General features: G+C 40.6%; 1 protein-coding gene across 2 annotated transcripts in view; it reads right to left on the bottom strand.

The window, feature by feature from the left end:
• LOC139148974 (signal-induced proliferation-associated 1-like protein 1) overlaps positions 1-24711 on the bottom strand; it is a 62539-nt gene extending 37828 nt beyond the window's left edge. Inside the window, exon 1 of one of the 2 annotated variants that reach the window (XM_070720450.1) lies at positions 24577-24711. The gene's annotated coding sequence lies outside the window, so the exon portion shown is untranslated. Of the gene's footprint in view, positions 1-3889; positions 4084-24576 lie in introns of those variants that run through there. The other variant, XM_070720451.1, reaches the window with a different exon arrangement.
• Between the last annotated feature and the right edge of the window lie 815 nt (positions 24712-25526).

Raw genomic sequence — 25526 nt, 5'->3', positions numbered from 1 at the left:
GATAGTGTCCCCTGCGTGAACGTCCTTGGACCAGAACTACGACCTTTGTTTCGTGACGAGTCAAACATACATTGAAATGTAAATGTACCAAAATTTACAAATTGAAGTGACTTGACTGAAGTAATTTCGTGGTCAACATGTATTTGACGTTCAGAAGTGACAGATAAAAAACGTGAATAATTCCATTTTGTCGAATTGAAAGCCCTCTGTGGGACCGTGGTCCAATAAAGTCCCATGGGAGCATAATGCTTCGAGGAAATCGCCTGCTATTCTTGGAAACTGCTGGTTTCCATAGCGACCACGCGATGTATAGACCATTGACTGTTGACCGATGCGGTCTCGTTCAATAAAACAGTTTACATGCCGAACTTTCACTTTGAACCAAAGATTCGAGTCATATAAAATGATGGAAATAGCAAAATTACCTCAAAAGTTGTCATTGTCTGAGTAAAAAACGCACCATACATTTTCCCATACATATCAAGGCTATATACTGTCAACGTAATTCAATTCTGCAAACTCAAAGACGACGAACATGTTCTTCAATAAATCGCATAACCCGTGGAGAATGTGTCATAGACAATACATTTCCAGAAGTTCTCCGAATGGTGAATATTGGTGTCATACATCTCCGCGTTAGCGCCCCGACCAAACTTTTCATGGCAGTTTTAATCAGGTGTAATATTCAGACAATCGCCGGTTCAGATTTTTTAATTTTTAGGGGTGGAAATAAAAACATTATCTTTGAAATCCTTGTGTGAGTCTCATTTATTCCAAACTTTTACTCGTATTTCCTTCTTCAAATTTGGTGGCCCTTAAAAGGCCAACTTGTTATGTGGCACATTGACTTTATTTTTTTTAGTTTTTGAATAGTCAAATGCATTGTCGACATTTAAAACTGCGTCAAACAACGATTTAATCGCAAGTATTTTTAAATCGTACCGACTGTAACACGAACCTCGGAAAGTTAGAGAATTTTTTGGTGCTGATGTATCCGTGGATCAAGGCTGATACCAGCATGCATTATCAAAAAACATCCAGTACGTTAGTGTTTCTACAAGTAGTGATACGTCTGCTTTACTTCAACACTAAAATGTCGCGTTCTTTGACACGTTGATGTCAGAAGCGACATCGTTCTTTCGTTGCGACTACCCATTGCACTGAAGTTATGACTGAAGTTGGCAGTGGGGAAAATGCCGCCAATGGTAAGAGTACCCATGTTTCAGCGTGGTTGAGTTCATCTAAACAATAACCCACTTGCAGATTCGAAACGTTAAGTTCGTGGATTTATGATTTCTTCAAAAAATTACGAAAATATTTTGTAAAAAAAAAATATTTATTCCTTTAAAAGTGTTTCCAAACTTGATAGTATACACCAGCAATGTGATCACAATTATTTAAACAATCATGCCGACGCGAATCTTTACTGTTAATTGTTGCATACTTCGATGACCTTTGTGACCCATCGCCTGATCATGCTGATTAGTGCGTAGACGCTATTGAATAGGCCGAGGACAATGTCTGCTCTGGGTGGCAATTGCAACCCACGTCAAGTCTTCAAGGTCATCTGGACGACAGTGTAGCAAAATTTGACGTGTTTCCCGGCAACTCTTCCCGTTTCGGCCCCAAGCTTTTGTTCACAATGTCGTTCTTCTGGTACCTCAATGTATTATTCGATGTGGAGGGAATGTCGTCGCCCGAACGACTGTCTGTCACAAAATAAAACGACACTGAAGACCTGTGGTGACGTAATAGACTTCACTGTGATATAATAATAATGTTCAGAGTCGGAGTACGATTTTGAACACACTGCACCGCGCGTATTTTACAGAGTTTGATTTGATCAACGTAAAACACGACATGAAAAAGACATATTTTTCTGCAGCAAATAGTTGGGGGCGGGAAACATTTGAAATTCGGTTCGTCAGGTGTCGACTCGAACGGAAAATACTATCAGAAACTGGCACAGTGTTTTTAGTTTTCGTCACTAAAATGTTTGGGTTGGAACAGTTTTTGAATATCGGACTTTTTTGGCATGGTATTGTCTGACATTATCACAAAAAAAAAACGTGATATTTTTTCAAGATTTTGGGCCCCGATTTCATTCGGAGTGCATGGGAACAATTGACAAATACCTTATCGGGTATTAGCTCATATGTAAAATATAAGCAGAAGCCGTATTTTTTCGGTAGTTTTTTTTTCAGATGGTCGTAATGACCCGGGAAACAAATTTTAATGTTGGACTTTATCGTGAAGCACAGGTGGCGATGAAAAATTACGCGGCGTCACCGTAGTTTGTATGATTGCGTTGGCAGTATGATGATCATGACTTTCTCTACATCGACTACCATGTTGTCCATTTAATATTTTTCGTACGGAATATCCGAGGAACGTATCAAAACTTCATTGAGATTTCGGCATGATCGGCAAGAAAACAAGTCGAGCGCTGTCGCCCAAAACGAATATTTTGTTTTCATGTCTGTGGAGAAAATTCAAGTTTTACTTACGAACATGGTCAGTTTACTCCACTCACATTAATCATTTTATTTGTGCCACTAATAGTGATAGTTGGCTAGAAAAAATGCTGATAGAGACGTTCGGCTTGTGAAATCATTGAAATTTACGAGGACAGGTTTACGAAGCAGAACCTCAATCGCGATTTTTGTACTTCTCAGTTCAATCGTTCCGTACATCAAGAGGAAAAACCAAACCATATAAGAGTATGCGTCTTGTAGAATTTTGGTCTTTCCAGGCGTCACACAAAACAACCTCACCTGCATGTACATACCGGTAATATCATTGTGATAGAGGGACCGCGATTACTGTATATCGAGAAAGTATGACGCGCTACAGGGGAGTAAGCAACGAAACGTAATTTCTGACCTCCTTTCATTTTATTGTATGGCATAAACATGATAATGTGAACCGAAAATGAGTGTCACGATTACGATTAGGCATGAAAAAGAAGAAGAAAGCCGTGAAACTGTCACAGAAGTTCAGCATTTTTAGTTCTAAATCGTCTTTTTTGACAATTGAAAAAAAGAATATTAGCTCGTATAGACTAGAGTGATTCAAGTTCACAGGCATTCACTTCTGCCATGATAAATCGTCTTCCTGTTATAAAGTACACATTTTGAAAAATAGAAAACAGATCAAGAATTTTTATTGTTGTGTTGACTTGTCTTCTACGATGCGTTACGGTTATGGCAAAAACTTACAGGTACCTATCGTCACCATCACAGCCTCACTCAGTTTCTTCAACACCACGTCTCACGACCAGTGATGTCATCTTTATTTGAGAAATTCGATAATTTTCGATCGGACTCGATCTTCACAGCGCACCAAGTCAGAGTAACAATTTCACAGTAACAGATCATGCATTGTACGTAAAGAGTTTTCACTTTACCCCCGGCCTAAAATCGTACTAGTATTTGTAAATGACACTAAACGTCGCAACTCCCACCCAATCAGCAATGGGTCAAAGTTCGGCTGAGCCGATGACAAAACCCAGCACTACAGTAGCCACTTGTACGTCCACTTGTTGCAATTTTTGTCCACAAGAATGAAACTCTTACAACTTACATTCTCATGCAACAGCGTTCAACTCAGCCATACATTCAAGGTCAAGGTGTGAATGTGCCTCACATTGCAACAATGCCTGCACAGTGATGATGCGCGAATCGTGCCCGCACACTGCGGGCACACTGCACTTTATCTGCCCGCATACTGCTGGCAATGATGCTCTTTTCGTGCGCGCACGATGCACTTTTATGCGGGCATTGTTCCCGCACCAGTGACGGGTTCTGCGTGGACTGTACTGTATATATGCGACACAAATAGTCCCCTAGTTGCACACATACAATACTTCTTATAAATGTAACGAACACACCTGTACTCTACGATTTGGTCTCTGACAAGTCACACATTCCGTGTCTTCTAATCCATGAATCTTGCCAAATACACGGTATCTCCTTTTTACTACTTTCATCAAAGTACTGTACATGTAAGTCTGTATCAGTATACATCACTGATTATCTCTAATTCAAGTGGCAGTCTATATTACCCAGGGTAATCATCAGCTGTGGCAGCATAAAATGATTGCACAGGAAGTGAAGGCTGACTACTTCCACTTGAATTAGGGTGACTAAATCAGCTATACAGGGTTCAAGGACGCCATGCCTACAGAGTTGCAATTTCAATGAAAACCCACCCTTATAGCTGTACTGTAAATTTACAACATAAAATTTGTGAATGTATCATGTCAATCAAATCTGCGACTGTTTTGACTTGCATGTATTTGACTTGCATGTATGTACTGATCTCAGAGATTCTTGAACAAGTAAACTGTCAGTGCCTGATTCTGAAATATCAACATCAGGTTATTGGCTTAGAGATGTGTCAATGGTGTTCAACGACAGCATCATCGGAAGAGAACTGATTTTAACATGTTATAATAAACTGATAAAGCACAGTTGCTAGCTTTATCAGTATCTTCACTGGGAAAACAATTGCATGGTTTTAAAACTGTTGACTCAAGAACAACAACCTTGTTCTGGATTGACAACACTTTAATTTCATTAGTGGGGATTGTGAAGCGTGTAGTCTTAGTGATAATGACTATAATACAAATGTTAATATTTAATATTTTGATAACAAGAGCTTTGGTTATTGCAAAAACTTTTGGATTGACAAACTAACGTAAACACCTGCCTTCTAAGGAAAGAGGGCATTTGAAATTGTTACATGTAGCTTTCTCATTATTATCAGGATGTCTGCAACCCTTGTCCCACTATTCTGAAGGTAAAAAATTAATAAATTTGAATATTTGAGATCTTGATAATAATAAACTTTATACAAGTACCTGGAAATAGATGGGGTATGATTGTAAAAACTTAATATATGTATATCAGGTTCACATAATCACAGTGTGGGTTCTGGGCAACTTTTTACTGCTGTCAATAAATCAATAAATCAAGTTGATAAGTGATACTGTTTGTAAATGTCTACTAAAGGATGAAGTCATTACGTTCAATTTTACTTCATTACCATGAAAAAAAATTATAGTCATTATTGATAATTCAGATATCATTTGTATGACCAATTATCACAACTTCAAAATTACCACTTAGAGAAGTTAGAGAAAGCTGTGAACACCTATTACCCATTCACCTGCTATTTGGTATGAGTCACCTGATTTACAGCCAATATCTTTGAATTATTAGTGTAAGTTGAACCTGGGTCACAGTATATATTTGTGTAAACAGCAACATTCAAAACGTTACCAAACTTTGATACCGTACATGCCATGTTGTATCAAATGCTTCTAAAATCCATAATATCATGAGTTTGAATAAGTCTGATGGGCACAATAACTGATGAGACATCAAAGCAAGGCAAATAATCATTATCATTCAAGGTAGTTTACATGTATTAATTACCAGGTCCGAGAAACAATTGGAAAAATTACAATCACAATAGGGCAATCCTGGACCAGTTTAATGGTGATACTGAATGTCCAGTGCGCTACATCAAGCAAGATTGACCACAAATTTCAAACTTACAATAATCTGGCTAAGCCACCAAATTACTGTTGTGAGTTCAATTCACAAGTAAAGCTGGGAATGTCATCACTCATTATTTGAGAAAATGAGTGACCCATATCTCTGTCTCTACCATAGAGCTTCTAACAATACATGATCTAACTAACCCACTTTCTAAGAATGCCTATCATACCCACTTTCTAAGAATGCCTATCATACTTGAATATCTTCATATGAGTTACAAGCTCTACAATTTATCAGGAATTGTGAACAGGACACGCAAATTGAGAAAATATTGTGAAACTTACAATGTTGCTCAATCTGCAAAAACTTCAGTGACATCATTCACCCAATATGAGCAAAATATAAACCGAATATGAACAAAATATTCTCAATATTAAACTGTCACTCATTTTACTGTAAAATGAACATAGCATATCCATCCCTAGTGATCGTAAACCAAATTTCAAAGTGAGTCCACTGCTTGTTTCTTGGAAGAAGATTCTTTATGCAAAATTTGCTATAAAAACAAAGACATCTACAGTATATCTACCAAAGGAACATGTACCTACATGTCAAATATCAGAGCCATTGGACAGGCAGTTCCTGAGGTTTTAATTTTTACCACTTTCACATTTTAACATGTACAGTATACAGACACTATGATTTAGACAATACAAAAGGCTGAAAGGCTCCTTTTGCTTTGTCCATATGACACGAGAGATAAAAATAAAGAAAACACTAAAATTTGTGGTATTTGAAAGGTGCAGCTAGGTTCTGGACTGTACACTTGATAAACCATGCATGCATTCCAGTCAAAAGTTTCTCCAAATGGCCACACGTCACTACATGTTGATACCCTAGCTGTTTACACAGGAAATATTGTCAAAATGCTAGATGGACCCGCATACTCTGCACGCATTTCTCTGAACACACCCTGTCCTTAAACCATTGTTTTGTACATTGAGATGGATGCAAACTTTTCTTAAGAAACATATAAGTGATTTTGGAACACATCCATGTAGCAGCATATTTTATTAAGCAAATCAACACCCTGGACCTTGGACTGTCTAATCAAATTCCGAAGAGAAAAATGTACAAAATCCAATAAATTAAATGATAATACAAATTCTAGACTGTTATGTCTGTCTAACATACTACTATCACACACATGAATGATCATTTAACCCTTTTCCTGCCAAGTCGGTGAAAATCCGCTTGAAATTCGGTGTAGCTAGAATCTGAGCAGCCACGGCCGTTATCCTGCCAAGGCGGTGGAAATCGGGCTACTTTTTGGTACCCCCTTTCCTGCCTAGTCGACGGAACTACGTGTAGCAAACCCTTGCTCGCGCTAGGGGTCGTTCGAGGACAGGTTTTGGGCGAGGAACGGCGTTTGCTCTCGAGATGGGTTCACAGAGAGTCCAACGACAGGGAAAGGTGCGGAAGCTACCCAGCCAGTCCCCCACCCCGGTGGGGGACTGGTTTTTTTGGGGGGGACGAGTAGCGTACTTGGCAGGTTAGCACGTTGACGTATTCTAGCGGAGTTTGGGGTAACTTGGCTCTGAGGCACTACATAGATTGCGGCCGAAATTGACCGTCTCGGCAACGCTAATCTGTAAGGCAACCGCCTAAGACCGCCTCAGCTGGCGGTGCAATTTTTTGCCAATGGTGCGAGACGAAAATCACGGACTTGGTCCTGATTGACGGGAAGTGCGGACGGATTTGACGGACTCGGCTTTCTCTAAGGCAACCGCCTAAGACCGCCTCAGCTGGCGGTGCAATTTTTTGCCAATGGTGCGAGACGAAAATCACGGACTTGGTCCTGATTGACGGGAAGTGCGGACGGATTTGACGGACTCGACTTGATTAGTCCCTGACATGGAACTGATCCGAACGGACTTGAGCGACATTTGTGAAGGGTAACCACCGCTTTTAACCGACTTGTTACCTTCTCGAAAAGACTACCCACTCAGATGTCGGACGTTGTCGGCTGCACTTGGCTCTAGACGTTCAAGCCGTGCAACGAAACACACCGCCTCAGCCTTGCCATTCAGGAACATGGCCTCAAAATTTGATACCATTGTTCACCGACTTGGCGGCTGCGGTTAGGTGCGTGAACCGTTGTTCACCGACTTGTTACGCCTATGTTGTCCCTGTGAAGTTCGGCTAACGGCCGAGTCTAACGGGAGTTGGCAGACCTGTGTTTGGTTTATACCGTAGTATGACCGACTCAGGTAGAGGTACCTGTCGGTATATTCCGAGTTTTACGCACTCGGGCGTCAATGACGGGTCGTCATCACCGCTGATGACGTAGACGTGCTGGCCACGTTATTTGAAGGAGCCATGTTTGCCCAACGGACGAGGCCGAGACAGCCGTTGACAATTTTGGCATCCTTCATCTTTGACCGCCTTAGTTGGGTAAGCCGCTCGGCAGGCGACGGTTATGACCTAAACAAGCCGCTGAAGCACTGTTCGTTGCCGTACAAGAACGAGACGGCCAGTCCATTACTGCTTAATGGGCAATCTGTCGGGTTGGCTTGTCACCGACTTGGATGACAATACGCCCTGCGCAGGCGTACTTAGAAGGGACATGAGGTTAAAGATACGGTTTCCCACCCGTACTAAACATGGGCTTGGGCCAACGTCCTTGGGTGGCAGGTGCGCATGCCACGTACCCAGCTGGACGGAATGTCAAGTTGAGATGCTAATGACATTGACTATGTTATGCTAAGTGCTCGAGGGATTTGCATCGCAAATGAGTATTATTAGCATATCAAATGGTGCGGACAGGCAATTTACATGACTGGTAGGAATGTCAGCGCCGGTTGGTGGACTGATTGCCGTAGGTCCATTATAATAACAGGTGGATGCATATATTAACACCCCTGCGTCCAATCATGTCCAGGGCTTTGTTTGCCTGTGGCTTTAAAAGGGAGGGACCTGCTAGTCTGTCGACACTGTTCCAGACATGAGCTTGACGGACCGCAAAAGTTTTCTGAAGGCGAGCAGACGACTGAAGCTCAAAGATGCAGAGTCTCCGGGCGGTAGTGGTAGCGATCGTTGTGATGTCCCTAGTAAACGTTCTAAGAAGTCGGGCAAGAAACGCTCCCGTAAGGCGAAGCCATCTCCGGCTGAAAAACCCAGTGGTAAGCGTAAACGTAAGACCGATCGTTCTGCCGATGAGGATGATGACGGGTCACCGTTGCCAGTGGTTCTCACCCGGCTGCTCCGGGAGAGACTACTTCACCTGCAGAGACTACATCTGCTCTTGTGGGAGATACTTCACCTGCACAGACTACGTCTGCTGCTGCTAGTGAGACAGTGAGTAATGAGACGGCTGATGCCATTGGTTCTCCCCCGGCTGCTCCGGGAGAGACACCACCTGTTGCTACTATGAGCCCTCATCCTGCGTCAGGAGAGGTTCCTGTGCCCAGTGCGAAAGAGCTTGAGTCCTCGTCATCAGCAGAGGCTGCCGAGCCCGCTCCTGCCATAGTTTCGTGTGCTGCGATGTCCCCGCCGAAAAAGATAGTGCGGAGAATTCGTTATCAGGATAGCCCACCTGATTTTGAGCCAGATATGATCCTTGATGCCGCTATGGGCGAGTTCAGGCCCAGACGCCCAGACGACGGTGATATCACCGCTGAGTCCGACTCGGAGGTTGACGAGGATGCGGCAGAGGACGATGACTTTTATGACAGGCAGTATGTAGGTGAGGCAAGCTCTGACGACGATGATGACGTTGCTGCTGTGTTGGCGGAGGACGACACCCCTCCTGTCTGGCGTATGTCGGAGACTACCGATGCTAATATATTTGAGGAGACCGATTTTGACCATGAGAGAGGACCGACTTTCACCTTGCCCAGCCACGCCCGTGAGCTCGATTACTTTTTTAAGTTTATTCCAGCTACACTGATCAGATTGGCCAAGGACGAGACTAATAAATACGCCAAATTCCACCAGCGACATATCGCTAGGAAATAGATAAAATACTGGCGTAACGCTGACTACCGAGAGGTGCAGGCGTTCATTGGCGTCTTAGTCTGTATGGGTATCGACCGTAAATCATCAGTGGAGGATTATTGGTCTAGCGATCCCTTTCTGAGAAACCAGGGTATTTCTACTGTGATTACCCGCAGTCGCTTTCAGCAGCTTATGCGATACTTTCATCTGGCAGACCCAGAGAAACGATCCACGTCGTGATCCTGATGAGGCACGCCGCCGACGTCGGTGTCGGGAGGATCCCCTGTATAAAATCAATCCATGGATGGAGCCCATAGTTGACCGGTGCGTAAATAATTATAAGATGGGTAGAGAGATCTCCATCGACGAGGGCATGGTGCGATTTAAGGGCCGTTCTAAATTTAAGCAGAGATTACCGCATAAGCCTGATCGAGACGGTTTCAAGATATGGCAGCTGTGCGACTCCACCACTGCATACATAGCTAACTTTGCACCGTACCTAGGTGTGAAATATCGGGATCGGACTGATGGGAGACGGCAGGAGCGAGGTGTGGTGAAAAGAATTACGATGGAGCTGGTCCAGCCATTCTGTGGATATAATCACAGCCTATTCTGTGATAGCCTGTTTAGCACGGTCGTTACTGCTCGAGAGCTGATGGAGACCGGGATCTACATGGTCGGGAGTTTTAACCGCCGTAATCGTCGCACCATGCCCCCTCAATTAATTCCGCCGGGTAAGAGGAAGCGCCTTCCTCTGTCTGTTGGGGATATGAAAGCCACGACCAGAACGGACTCTCGTCTTAACATCACTGCTTATCAGGATAGTAACGCTCAGGTGCTGATCTTGAATACGGTCTATCCACCCTTGGAGTGCGTGCCAGTGGGGAGGGAGACGAGCGGCGACAAGTGCCTCTGTCGCTGTATAATTATCGCCGGTACATGGGAGGCGTCGACCGAGCCAACCAGAAGCGCAAGTACTTTCACACTGGGCGCAAGAACCACAGATGGTGGACATATCTGGCATGTTACCTGATTGATGTTGCCCTGGTAAATGCATATATATGCTTCAAGCATGTACACCCTGATAGTAAGCTGACCCATAAGATGTTTCATCTGCGTGTCGGGAAACAACTCATTGGCGGTTATTGTGGGCGATCGCAGCCCAGTGTGAGAGAGGTCGAGGCCACTGTTTCTCTTGCCTCGTACATCAATCCACAAAATCAGCCGATGCACGTTGTCAGCCGTTTGGAGGGGCGGCAGAAATGCTGTAAAGTATGTAGCAGAGAGGGTAAGACCACTGCGAGCGGACGACTGTCTGAGACGTCCAAAGGATGTAGTCTGTGCGGGGTTCATCTTCACGAGGGCGAGTGTTTTGCGGCTTTTCATCATCGCATGATGCTACGAGGTAAGAGGAGCATTGGCGTGCAGACCTCTACTCACACAGCCCCGACGACACCCATCAGCAAGAGAACCCGACGTAAATAACGGACAGGGGACAGCTTCGCCTAACAGTGGCTTGACTGTATTCTTAACACGGACCATGATCACATTTTGAGCACGGTTGTGCCGTTTGTTTGTGCTTTACGATCCCGCTGATTGTAATTGAAACACGGATTATTTTGTACAATCCCCCGATTGTAATCTTTGTAACACGGACCATGCACTCGGACCTCGAGACAGACTCTGAGATTTATTATTCGGCATAATGTAAATTATTCCCGAATAAAATACTATCTATGGATCGCATATTTTCGTTTGTTTTGTTTAGACGGATTATTTTGTACAATTCCCCCTATTATAATTTTTGAAACACGGATCTGCCACCCCGATTATAATTTTTGAAACACGGACCATGCACTCGGACGTCGAGACAGACTCCGAGATTTATTGTTCGGCATAATGTAAATTATTCCCGAATAAAATACTATCTATGATCGCATATTTTCGTTGTTTTGTTTTTACCCCCACTTTCGTTTTTGGCAGATCCGTAAGGACGCTATAGTAATGGATGAACGTGCGTTGTATCACGTGGGAGGGGCACAGCCCAACGGAGGCTGTGCTCGTGCGACGTAGACGTTGTACCAACCATCTGTCGTTGGGTTAGTGCATAGAGCAGTTGCACTGTCCAGAGCTAAGGTGGTACAAAACTGCACCTTAGTAACAACTGCACAACTAACCTGTTAGGAAACGGTAACACTAACAAGCTAAGTGTTCACTGAACTGGCCAAACTACGTACACGCCTTCCTTCAATGGCGGAACTATGTCGTTGACACTACGTCAAAGCAGACTGCAATGTGCGACTCTTCCAAGTCGTTCAAAGTACGTGGCCAAGTGACACAACCCAGGGGAAACAGGACAGGTTTGAGGGTGCTCCCGCACCCATAGCACTACCCCTGGGTCTTCTACTAACCCACGAGAGAGGTGACGTTTCCCCGGTGTGGCCGTGCGTGCCGGCGAACGAGCTTTACTTCCGCGAAAGTAAGCTAGAAAAGGGCATAAAAGTGCACGTCCCCCGGGGCAAACAACGCCCGTGACCTCGTCATTTTCTGGACACAACCTCATCAGCGGTTGCCCCTCTATACGGGCATGCAAAAATTTTGAAGTCTAACACGTATATGGTCGGTAATCGTACCCCGAAAATGCGGTATTTTCCCGCCAAATGCCTGGCAGGAAAGCGTGCAGGAGAGCCTATCTTCTGTAGACACGGAAAAGGGGGCCGGTTTTGACCGACTTGGCAGGATAACGGACAGGGGCGCTCGGCAGGAAAAGGGTTAAACACTGACATCTGTGAACATTTGTGCCTGTGGTGTTTAACCTTTATCCTGCCAAGTTCATATGTCACCATCAGGTCAAGTTGGTTAGAACCAGTGAGGCATGACATCTGTCCCATGTGTTGCATTTTACACACTAACAAAAGATTTGAATAAATGTGTTCACATACAGGACCCCGAGAACATAGATGGCGTTAGAGTGACTTTTACTGACTTGCCCTGCTAGGAAATACCTGCAAAGTGCAAGGTGAAAATACATGTGTGTTTTGGTTCAACATCACTTTCTACAGACTTGACAAAGAGAGAAGTGACAGGCCTGCTGGGAAAAGGGTGAATGAGATACAATCCCCTGTCACTTTGTTGTGTGAAGGCTGGTCAATTCAAACCTGTACTACCTTATGAGGTACACTGAAAAATACTTTGCCTTGAAATACACAGTAAAGTTACACAGACTGTCAACTGCAGTACTCAAATAAGATGTCATCATCAAGTTGGTTAAAACCAGTATGGCAGAGCAGGTCCCATATGTTGCACTTTTAACAAAAACTTGAATATTTTATATTTACCTAGCTACTGTAAATTTGATTTTTACTGACTAAACCTGCTATAACATACCATGCAAAGTTGGTGAAAATACGTACAGATTTGTCTCAATACCACTTTGTACTGAATCAGCTTGGGAAAGTGATACTGCCTGGCAGGGTTAGGGTTTCATATTGACCAGTCAGTGCATATATTGAGCAGAGATTTTACCTACCATAAAATACATGAACTAGCAAACTTCATAAAAGATTTCACTTCATTGTGTACAGATACTTCCACCAAGTGGAGGTTACAACCAGCACATTCTTCACATACATATCCATTCTGTCATTTTAGAAAATGCCAGATACACCACAGTAAAGCACGCACCAGGTTACACATACAGTACCATGTCATGGATCTATTTTTATCAAATCAGGAACATCAAATTTAACATGCGATTTTTACCACAAAACCTTGAAATTCCTCACACCATATGCCGCTGAAAATTTGCAATCAATCAGACACATAGGGTTGCTCAAGTTGCTGACATTTTAAAGAACTCCATTTGCATATATGAAAGGAAAATACCAGTCAAAAATGCAGCATTGTAAAACAACATTCCAACCCATATTAAAACATGCTAATCCTCTATACGCAACATCTAAAATTTATTTTTAATTATTTATGAGCTCAGAAGCAAACAAAAGGAGGTGATACTTCCAAACTCTGTTCATGGTATATCACTATTAGTATTACAATCCTGGTATACTTTTTTACAACATTGAATGCACGCACTTCAACTGACTTGTCATATCTATATGCACACACTTCAACTGACTTGTCATATCTATATGTACATGTATGATGGCAGACTTCTCTGTGTTACCAGTAAATACTTTCAATCAGATAATAATTTTGCTGTTCTCTTTCAGGAAATTGGATTCAGTCAATGAGACATTATTTGAAGACAAGGCAAACCTGAACATATTAACCATATCAGCTGATTGGGTAGGTCATTAATTTCTCATTACAGGAAGGTTTTTAATTAAATTTACATATGACCCTCCTTTACAATAGAGCATTTGATGCCGAACTAGAAATGCTGTATCATATGGTGAGCCAAAATATTGTATTACAAATGCTCTTGGAAACTTTTTTGGCTTGTTAATGTTATATTAATAAGGCATTTGATTAAGTGACAGATCCACTAAATATAGATGGGGATGATCTCATGATACTGTAAAATACAACAGTTTTGCACAGTTATAAAACCTTTTCACATCTGTACTGAGACAGAATTGAAACTTCTCTAAAACAGAACTGATATTTTGAGAATTGTATTTAAGTTATCCAGTTGATTTTGTCCACGGACTCTAAACACCATATGGCATGTGCATAATCCATTTACTTCAGCCATAGACCTTGGAGAAACCTGGGGTCTATGCTTTCCCAGCATTCCCTGTTGTTCAGCTTAACCCCTTCAGCCCTATAATCTTCTGCTGCCAAAATTTTACCAATTTGTATGAATTTTTCTGTAATTTTGTTATAATTTTGGACCAAATGGACATCATATTTCATTGGCTACACTTTTTTCTCAATATTGTGGCAAAAGTCTGAGAAAAATTGACTGGGGTTAAAGGGGACAAAAATATACAGACTTTGGTGCTCAAAGGGTTAATACCTTCTGGGCCTAATCCACAATGAAGTAATGGGGCAAATTTCCGTTACATGTAACCACTGGTGTTTACATTCATTCATAACACCCCCCCTCCCATAAAATGTAGGCAGCATTTACAAATGACATTACAGACACATGTAAGCATCTTAAATAGAGACATAATACTGAAAGCAATCCAACTTGGAACTATGCCATCAGTGTCCAAAGTTAGAAACTTACAACCAACAAATTACGTGTACATGTACACATGTACAGAAGCCAAGCTACAATAAAAGTTTTCTAGTAACTCAGTTAAACTGAATTTCACATTTCACTGGAAATGGTGTTACAATCCTATTGTTTCCGATTGCAATATTGGACCACTTTAATTGGAAATGGGAAGAGCAATGACTGACAAGAGTACACATTTCAGATGATGCTGTTTGGATATCCATAACAGCTGCTGATCACTTACAAATTTGTAGATCTGAGAGCCAGGTCCTTATCAAAGTCCTTATCAACATGTACTGATACTTTAAGATACATGTTTGTCATTTCACAAACATCATTCATTGTGTGATCTGTATACCAGTGTTGAGCTGGACACACAGTACAGGTCCTGAATGTGCACATAAACAGTCATATGTGGACACAAACAATGGTAACTCACAAAATCTTTGAAACGCTCAACTGACCTGCACATAACATACACTGTATACATCAAAAGACAAAAGATTTGAGTTTTGTTGTCACTGGGCATGTCCCATTGAAATCCATTAAATAAATGCTCTACATGGATATCAAATGGATTGTGTGACTTATATAACCTCAGCCTAATTCATATTTTCACCCAGTGCTTTTCTATCTCTATCTCTTATCTTGTCAAGTTCATATTTCACTATCAGGCTAAGTTGGTTACAACCAATGAGGCATAACATGTCCCATATGTATAATAATCGAAACTATATCCAATCTATCAATATGTGAAATACTTTGCTCCCCCCACCACCACAAATAGCAACTTCAACTATGATATGCTAAAAATAAATAATAATAAATGTTCTTTTCAAATCTATGATTGCAACTAGGGCAGTATTGATTTCAATTTAACAAAAGCTCCTGAGACACTGTTACGTCACTTTCAGCTTTGGATTACTGCATTTGAGTATGGATATTACATAATCTACTACATACATTCTCAGATCAGATGTATTTCAATATGGATGATGCCAAGCACCATTGATGAGTGAAAGTGTTACTGTACCAGCTAGAGGGTTTCAGAAATGACACTAACACAATAGAATTATTTGATTGTTGGAATGTGGAGATACATACTAGAAATATTGTATGCACTGGAGAAATCCTTCAATATGACAACAGAGCCCAGTTTGCTTGATTAATAAGGAGAAATTTCTACTGTAGAACTCATCTCATTATTGTGACACAAACTAATAGATGATTTGTTGTTAAAGCATTTTGCTCTGGGTAGTTTTTGACAAAGAATCATTCATTTGTCAGAAGCACAAGCAAAATGGGGATGGAGAAAGGTTTCAGATGTTGTGTAGAAATAAATTATGCATTATGCAAGAAAAAATTTGCATATGATGATATTGCACATTAGATCACTCTCTACTGTCACATGTACAAAGGATATTATTTTCCTATTTTGAAAGATTTCTTTTCCTCTGCATTTTGATAAACTTTTTAAATATTATTTTATCCTGGAGGGATGCTGCTTTTCAGCTACATGGCCAAATTATCAAGTAGTCATTCTGTATTGAAAAAATTTTGGTGAACTCTTTTACCATTGTACACATAGAGTACTACAGTTGCTTTAGAACCTACACGCAGATACTTTGAAATCTGAAACCTGATCCGCCGGTAGGATTGAAACTTAACATCGCAATGTTTTCTTTAGCATCACTTTGGATAAATAAGCAAAATTTCTGTTAGAAAACCCTGGCACAGCTACAACCCTGCCAAACAAACAGAGACTGTGATATTTCTCCATGGGCCTATTGTTTCAGTGGAAAAATGAATGTTCACTGAGGCTTTCTATGGGTTAATATTTGACTTTGAGAGTTAGACGCACTGAATTTTGTATTGGTTATGGTTGACAGAGCCTAATATATAAGATGCAATTGCTTGGGTGATAAATTAATCAGTGACACATGTCAGGAAAAACATTTGCATTCTTGCCTATGCTGCATTTTAAGCAAGGTACATTTGCATACTGATGTTCATGTAGCATTCTACAACTACATGTATAAACATTGGATTTCAGTGCAGTGATAGATCCCTTACTACAACAGATTATACATTTGCGAGGACTGTCATCAACTTCTCCTCTCAACTTGTTTTCGCTTGTTTGTTTATTTTATACCTTAGCTAAACCCCCTGTATCAAAATAAATTTTATATTTGATCATTATAATTCTAATGATATGCAGCAAGACACAGACAAGACCACAGACTTTTTGTTCTATAAATTAAACCCCTTCAAATTTTACTTTTTTGTCACCAATTGAAGAAATCCTGTATGACTTTTCTTATTGTTTGGGTTAAAAATTAAGCAGATCAATAAAGGACCATGTCAGCTTGTATACATACCTGTGTGCTGGTTTTTTTGAAAACTCAAACACCTCTTTCAAATGCACACCTAATTTAACTTTCTTTTGTTTGCAGAGCATGAATCCTGCCAAGTTCAACTGTCACTATCAGGTCAAGTTGGTTAAAACCTCTATGGCATAAAATGTCATATGTGTGCATTTTTTAACAAAAAGTTGAACATTTGAAGGCCTCTGAAAACATGATTTTTATTGACTGAACCTGCAGTGCTGTAACATCCTGTCCATGCAACGCAAAGTTGGGGAGAACATGCCCAGGGTCTGATTCAATACCACTGTTTTACTGACTTGTTAAAGTTGTTTAGTTTGGGATAGGTCTAGCAGGATAAGGGTTAAATGCAATGAGAACTAGCACTGTGAGGTTCATTCAGGCTGTTAGAATTCAATAATGAACAGTTTCTAGTACTCCCTCTGGATAGGACTGCTCAAACTCAGAGAATGCAAAGCTTCACACACACAGCAGACCAGTTGATATTCTGACAACATCACATGCTAATATCGGATATAACAGACTGCACAATACCTTATGCTCGGTACATCCACATTTATAGCATTATTACTGTATGTCTATTTTCATCAGCCATCTTGATAAATTCTTTTCTTGCTCATAAATATAACTAAAATTTCTCAAACACTCATATAAAAATTTCCACTAGAGATTTACAGACGTTTCTGGCTGTGTGATAAATATGTAATGGTATTATTAAAGCTGGTAATTTCCAACAAAGCTGTATAAACAAAGAGTTTCAATCTTCCTCAGGGATATGATCCAAAAGACTTTTTATAGCATCACATTACTGCTTTCCTGTAAGTAAGCCTTGCAGTTCAATGATACCATAAAATCTAACCTCACATTGAAATTTATATTTTCTGTGCAAAGGACGACAAAGTTTTTACACAAACAATGATTGAAACCTCGGGTATGATTTATACACAGAACCTTTAGGGGTTAATGGACCTCCTCAATGCAAAACCAGACTTTTGTTTGGAAAAAATTATTGACTCGTAACTGTGACATATTTATGGCACCCATCAAGGGTCGTGCCTATCTTTGCTTTGTCTCATGGTGATTGCAAGCTATGGGTAGAGTACAGTGGGGACTTCAGTCAAAGGGACCATGGTATTTGAAGTATACCTAGAAATCAAAATCTATCCACTATTTATAATTCCTATCCAGTGTTGCTATCAAACAACTATGGTTCATATGTAGAAATCTATCAAAAATTGTAAATAGATAAATAAAATAAACAAAAATTTCATAGAAAAACATGTACAGCTGAGAAAATTTTTCTCTGTGAAATTAAAGTCCACTGAAAGTTGAAAGATGATGCCTTTAACGTGTCTTGATATTTTCCACTTTCATAACAGATATGGGTTAAAACAAACGCCAAATCATGACCAGCGTTTAATACATGCATATAATTTACAGCAAACAATCAGCTTTTTTCATTTCGAACTATGCCGTCCTTCATTAATATTATTCTTTTCATACTAAAATATGTGTTTTGGTTTCCAAAAAGAACGGTTCTCTTGTAGACGTTGAATTATATGTTGCTTGCCATAGGCTGGAAGCAGGACTTCCATGGAGAGGATACAGAGATAATCTTCCTACAAAGCAAGCCAATGTCTATGTACAGTGAAGCCTGCCAAGTAACAATACATCACTTCAGTGCAGCTCATTATCATAAAGACTTCTTACCATAGTTCTAACTTCTGAGAGAGTTTACCTTCATTTGACTGCAGATACTATGGTATAAAGCACACACAAAGAAAGTAACGTAGAACACGTCACTCCTGAGATCAAAGGAAGAATGGTGAGATCTTAACTGCACTGGGGTACTACTTCCACATGTGCGTGTTCAACAGATACATGTATAAATGTCATAAGAGATTATTTAAGACGCCAACCAAACAAGTCATCGTTGATGACACAGTCCCCACTTGTTAATGGGTATTTTGATTACAGGTCCTCAGAGAGGATAGAGTCCTCTTCATTAGGTCTGTGATAAAAATACTTTTGAATGAATTCACTTGATACCTGTCTGAGTTATGGCTCAGGACATGAAAAAAATTGTAACAAAATGGTCGCACAGTGGCCATATTGGATCGCATCACAAAACAAATTGATGTGCATAGCTATGACATTAGTCGATGTCCTTGTACCAACGTTGAATAAAATTGGTCGAAACATGCGGATATGCCTGAGAAATGGCTCTGTACATGAAAAAATCGTAATAAAATGGCCGCCTGGCGGCCATATTGGATCGTATCACAAAACAGATTGACGTGCATATGTATGACATAGGTCAATGTCCTTGTACCAACTTTGAATAAAATCAGTTGAGATATGCCTGAGTTATGGCTCTGTACATGAAAAAATCGTAATAAAATGGCCGCACAACGGCCATTTGGATCGTATCACAAAACAAATTGCCGTGCACAGCTATGACATTTGTCAATAAGCTTGTACCAACTTTGAATAAAATCGGTTGAAACGTGCCTGAGTAATAGCTCTGTACATGAAAAAATCTTAATAAAATGGCCGCCTGACGGCCATATTGGATCGTATCACAAAACAAATTGACGTGCATATCTATGACATTGGTCAATGTCCTTGTACCAACTTTGAATAAAATCGGTCAAAACATGCCTGAGTAATGGCTCTGTACATGAAAAAATCGTAATAAAATGGCCGCCTGACGGCCATATTGGATCGTATCACAAAACAAATTGATGTGCATATCTATGACATTGGTCAATGTCCTTGTACCAACTTTGAATAAAATCGGTCAAAACATGCCTGAGTAATGGCTCTGTACATGAAAAAATCGTAATAAAATGGCCGCCTGGCGGCCATATTGGATCGTATCACAAAACAAATTGATGTGAATATCTATGACATTGGTCAATGTCCTTGTACCAACTCTGAATAAAATCGGTCGAAACATGCCTGAGTTATGGCTCTGTACATGAAAAAATCAGAATAAAATGGCCGCCTGGCGGCCATATTGGATCGTATCACAAAACAAATTGACGTGCATATCTATGACATTGGTCAATGTCCTTGTACCAACTTTGAATAAAATCGGTTGGAACATGCCTGAGTTATGGCTCTGTACATGAAAAAATCGTAATAAAATGGCCGCCTGGCGGCCATATTGGATCGTATCACAAAACAAATTGACGTGCATCTGTATGACATATGAAGTAATCCTTGTACCAAGTTTGAATGAAATCGCTCCAGGCATCTCAGAGATATCTGCGTGAACGGACGGACGCACGGACGGACGCACGCACGCACGCACGCACGGACATGACCAAACCTATAAGTCCCCCCGGACGGTGTCCGTGGGGACTCCAACCAAATAAGCAGAACACACAGGAAGGTGGGGTCTGGTTTAGGTTTGTTAGTTTTATGTGTGTACAGGACCAATCTGGAACCTTTCCTGCCTGCATTATGTTATGGAACAAAGCAGTATCAGGATTCAAGGCTATTGTCATGGGAGCAATGACCAGCTGTACAACTGACAAAACACAGTACCAACTTGTATATCTTACTGAGCAGACATTTCCTCTTCCAGATCCCCCTGTGCAATATACATAACCACAAAGGCCTGGCCTGGATACTGACAGCTGTAACCATCAGTGTTCAGGAACCAGCGAGTTGTTTCAGAGCTCTCTTCAAAGACACAGGTGGTGAAATAAAATTAGCCTTGGACAGAACAGAGAAAGATGCCTGGCAGCATGTCTGTTAGCATTTACAGAACTCTGTCCAATATCATGCTCTCTCATGTGTAACAGCAAGGACACTGCAGAATGATTTACTGAACCGTTTCAAAGCACATCCATGCACTAAAATCTACAAATGACACTAGCCCTAGGTGTTTATCTGCAGTGTTAAGCTGTGTCTAGTGTACCTCTTTGTCAATCTAAACGGGTTACTATACAAAAACTATGGTGGCATTCAAGACAAAGCTGTACCATAGCTATAACATACGATATTGGCTACCTTGCCTCTTTATATATGGTGTAGTCATCAAAGGCAAAGAAGCCAATAGTAACTTACGTCTATCTTCCATGTTATGCTAAAAGTGATACCTAGTAGGCCCTACAACCTACATGACCATGATTCAATGGCCACACTTCTCTCCAGTCATGTAAATTTGGATTTTAATTCATTTTTCCATTCATTTTGCAAATGGTAATTTACACATGACAGAAAACTGTATCTAACAAACACTGTACATGATCTCTCTCTAAAGAAGTGTCTACATTTGTAAGATGCACTGAATCAAAGGTACAGTTTTACATCAAACCCTGTATCACATTTACATTGGTCAGTCGATGATGTATCAGTGAGAACATTTTAACCATACAGGTCACATTTTCACTGCATCATCTCAAGTTGGTAGTTACATGTGCTGAAAAAAGACTCTTCTGTCTCTTCCTTACAAGGGAAATCACACACAGGTTACCCCTATATACCGACAATGGGCTGAAATACCAATGCTGATAAAAAAACTTTATGTAAAAATAAAACCAATGTTCACAATAAATGCATTTTGTCATACCGTAATGATCACGCATACCAAGTGCATGATGGCATGATATCTTAGATTCATCAAGCTGTAGCTACGTGTCATCTATGGCCGTGCCCTGGAATAATTATGCCATTCATGTCATCTGTGGTTGTGCACTGGAGTAATGCCATTCATGTCACAATGGCATAACTCAAACTCAGTGAAAGAGACATCAAAACTATTTGACATTTCAAAGCATGAGAAGTCTAGTAAAAGCAGGTGTATATTGTCATTTTTCTATTCATAATGGTACAGTGATTCATATGTGTATCATTAACATTTCCACTTCAGTTGAATGATATGAAAAGCAATAAAGTCTTTTGATTTCACAGTCAGTTTTCACAATGTGTACGTGTGAATCACCAAGACAAACCAAAGGTTTCCCGTCTCAAACATTGATTCCTATCACAGCCATTATTGACAAGGTCTGGTTCAATATTTTCATTAGTCTGCCAATTAAAACTGTAAAATCAATCAATAGTGGCCAAAAATAGCTAACAAATCTGAGTGTGAGTGTGAGGAATCATAACTTTCAATTGGTCTCTCTGAGGTCACCCCATGGTTCAAGGAAGTCTTTACTGAAAGCCCAACCTGTCAATAGCCCAATTATCACTTCCATGCAAAGTTTTCACATCATTCAGGATTCTGCCACATATCAATGGGGATTTTTACATCTTTCAGAGTATCTTATGTAACTTCAACAATGTTTATTTGCTGTTGATGTATTTGTCATGTCAACTTTGCATGAGAATTAACTTAAGGTGAATAACTGTCGTCACCTTGACAGACTCACTGTGATAATGGGGAAGGGTCATTCTACTTGCTTTGACTTTAAGAACTGTGTATTCATGACCTTGCTCAATAAAAACATGCAAAAAGACACTGGTTATTAAGATTTAGCATTGTGTGACTTTAAACTCATGAGTACAATTTGCACATACCAGCAAACTCTGGTGGAAGTGTTCACAGAGCGAAAGTGACATGATTTCTATGTTTTTATTCCTCAATGTTAAGTAGCCTTAACGTTTTTAAAAAAAGTCACCTCTGTGCTTAGAAAATTTTATTACCTTTTCAAATTGCAACATGCAAAGTGGTAATAATTTGCAGGTTTATGAATGAGTGTTATCCTGCTTGCACAGGTTTTCAGCTCAAATCAATTTAGCTTACAAGAGTCGTTCCCACATCAGAAATCTGATGAAAGCCTACCAATGTCTGCATGCAGTATCCAAACATAGAGGTAGAAGCAGATCTGCACAATCTCAAGGAACTTGGCTCTCAGTCACACAGCCCTTGTGATTTTTCTATTACAATCACAGAGACTCCAAATGCTGTGGCAAAATGGTCAGTCCTGCTGCTCTCACTAGATGAGCTGCAAGCTTACTGGAGAAATTTTTGATGATATGAATATCGTAAGTTTATTATGATTATGACGACAAGTAGGAACCTTAATCTGTTCATTTAACCCTTTTCCTGCCAGACAGTAATAACTGTATCACTTCCCCATCAGCCAAGTCAGTAAAAAGCGGTATTGAGCCAAAACATGACGTATTATCACCCACTTGGCTTGGTATGTTATAGCATCTTTTGTCCAAAAAAAATCCACTTTACAGTATTATGTTTTCAACAGCCTTCAAATGTACAGTATTATGTTAAAATACATCATATTGAATATGTTGTGTTTCATTAATTTTAACCATCTTGACCTGGTGGTGAAATATGGACTTGGCAGGAAAAGGGTTAAACAAAATTATCTAAATTTGAGAGAGAATTTTCAGCACTATGTACAAGCAATATGTCCTGGGGTATTTTTGAAGCAGGCCAAACATTATTGTTGTTTGCATATTTGTACTTCAGTGCCTGGGGTGAGGGGTGGGGATTTGTGAAGTAGCTGACCATTGTCAAATAATAGGGCTCGAATCCCTACCAGCAACAGGTGAAACTTTAGAAGGACAGCAATTCTGATACCATTCAAGAATCTACTAGCTACTGTGGAGTGTACAACTTCATTTCGATTCAAGAATTTGCTCGGTCTCACGACAAAACTGAGGTGTCCGAACAATAGCCTGGTTCAGAGAGGTCACTCAAGTGTCACCAACCAGCGGATGACGGACAAAAATAGAAGACTTTCTGTAGTGTAGATAGTGTTGGACAATCGACATACTCGACCGACGGGCGTCAATTTTAAAGTGTTGGGAATCTCATTTATCATTTATCACAAATATTAGGGCGTATCAAATTACGATTTTTACGATTTCTTATCGGAGAGTATCACAAATGGCGGTTTCGCTGCCTGGCAAGAGATAATACTACATTTCACTATCGCTGGAGATGACATTGTATTATTTGTAATGAACTGTGCTGACTGTACCACTGGCGTACGTTGCCATTACAATACAGCGGAAGGGTAGGTTTCGGAAGTCACGTAACAACTATGGTACTCATGCTGCGATGAAATTCGCCTCATAAACCATAAATTTCGTGACACCGATTTGAATTATCTAAGATATAACTAAATCTATTCGAAGACGATCTGGCGCTGTTGGTATATTTACATTGACAACACTCGATTCCATCGTTGTGTACAGGAAAGGTCGACTACTACTACACTGTACACACACTTCTCAGAGGTTCACAGTGCCATCCGAAAGAATGACAAACCTGGACTTAATGAACAAGGCTAACTCTTCCTTATGCCCCCGTATGCAGAAAATCGGAGTCTACAATATGAGTATCTAAACAGCGACTCTAAGGTACAAGTGATCTTCAGTCCTAAAGATTTTTGCGTATGGTTTTTTTGGTCTTTGGTTCTCGCAGCCCGATAGTCGAACGTACATTCTGTCAACAAGCTCCGTCAAATATATAGGTGGTTACTGCCAGTTATGGTACTTAGAAATCTGCCATAAAGTTGCTTCCTACCTGGATTTGGGTAAGAAGTATTCCTGTAGGGTGCTTTCTCCGAGGAACTCCGTTAAAACGACCGCCGACAAGGCAGAAACTGGGGTTCAAGCAACAACAACAGTGGCTGTATGATCACGTGACTCTACGTAAGAGGGCAAAAGCACTTGTGGTATTCCTCGCCAGAAAGAGTTGTGTGGTGGCGCAATGTATCTCAGCTTGGAAACGAGGGCATCGGACGAGATCGCAGCTCAGGGCAGTGCTTATCGCTTTGTTTCTGCACTGGCTGGCGGTGTTCCTCAACTTTATCTACCATATTTCCCGACCATATTTAGCGATGATTATGTCGAGATGTTGATGGCCTACTATTATTAGTTTGAAACCGACTTTTTTTTACTTTAAACTGGACACACAGTGAAAACTTTTGAAGCTAAAGTTACTGATGATGAATTGTGAACTATAGGCTTAACTATATAATAGCTAGTTGTATTGAGGTGCGGCATACGCAAAGTGTAAAAAAAGTTTCAGTAAAACTTTCACTTGCCGATATTTCCTATAGTAAATATATGTATGAAGTACCGTTGTTTCTTTTCTCCTCCCCTCATTTATCGTTTTCTGAAATAGAGTCATTCATCATCTGTGACACATGGGAAAGCGCTTCGGATGGATTCCGGATTAACTTTCCACAGCGACCACACCATGGATATGAGCTTAAGTTGTACGCGCTACACATGTTATACTTTGTCCCGTTGCCTTATTCGGTTAAAACCCGTGCTGTCGCATTGACACACCCACCCTGCGTTGAAAACCATGGCCTTTGGCCCAACCCGTGGATGACTCATTGTGTTCTGTCAAACATGGTTCACCGTGTCTACAGAATGTTAAATGTGGTGTCAGCATTATCCTGTCATTAAATCATAGTGATCACTTTGGGAACTCATGAAGAAGAGTCCAGTGCGTGTGTGCGTTGG

The sequence above is a fragment of the Ptychodera flava genome, chromosome 14 (genome assembly GCF_041260155.1).
Source record: "Ptychodera flava strain L36383 chromosome 14, AS_Pfla_20210202, whole genome shotgun sequence".
NCBI classification, from domain to species: domain Eukaryota; kingdom Metazoa; phylum Hemichordata; class Enteropneusta; family Ptychoderidae; genus Ptychodera; species Ptychodera flava.
The sequence above is the reverse complement of the archived record's forward strand: the minus strand, read 5'-3'. Positions and strand labels throughout refer to the sequence as shown.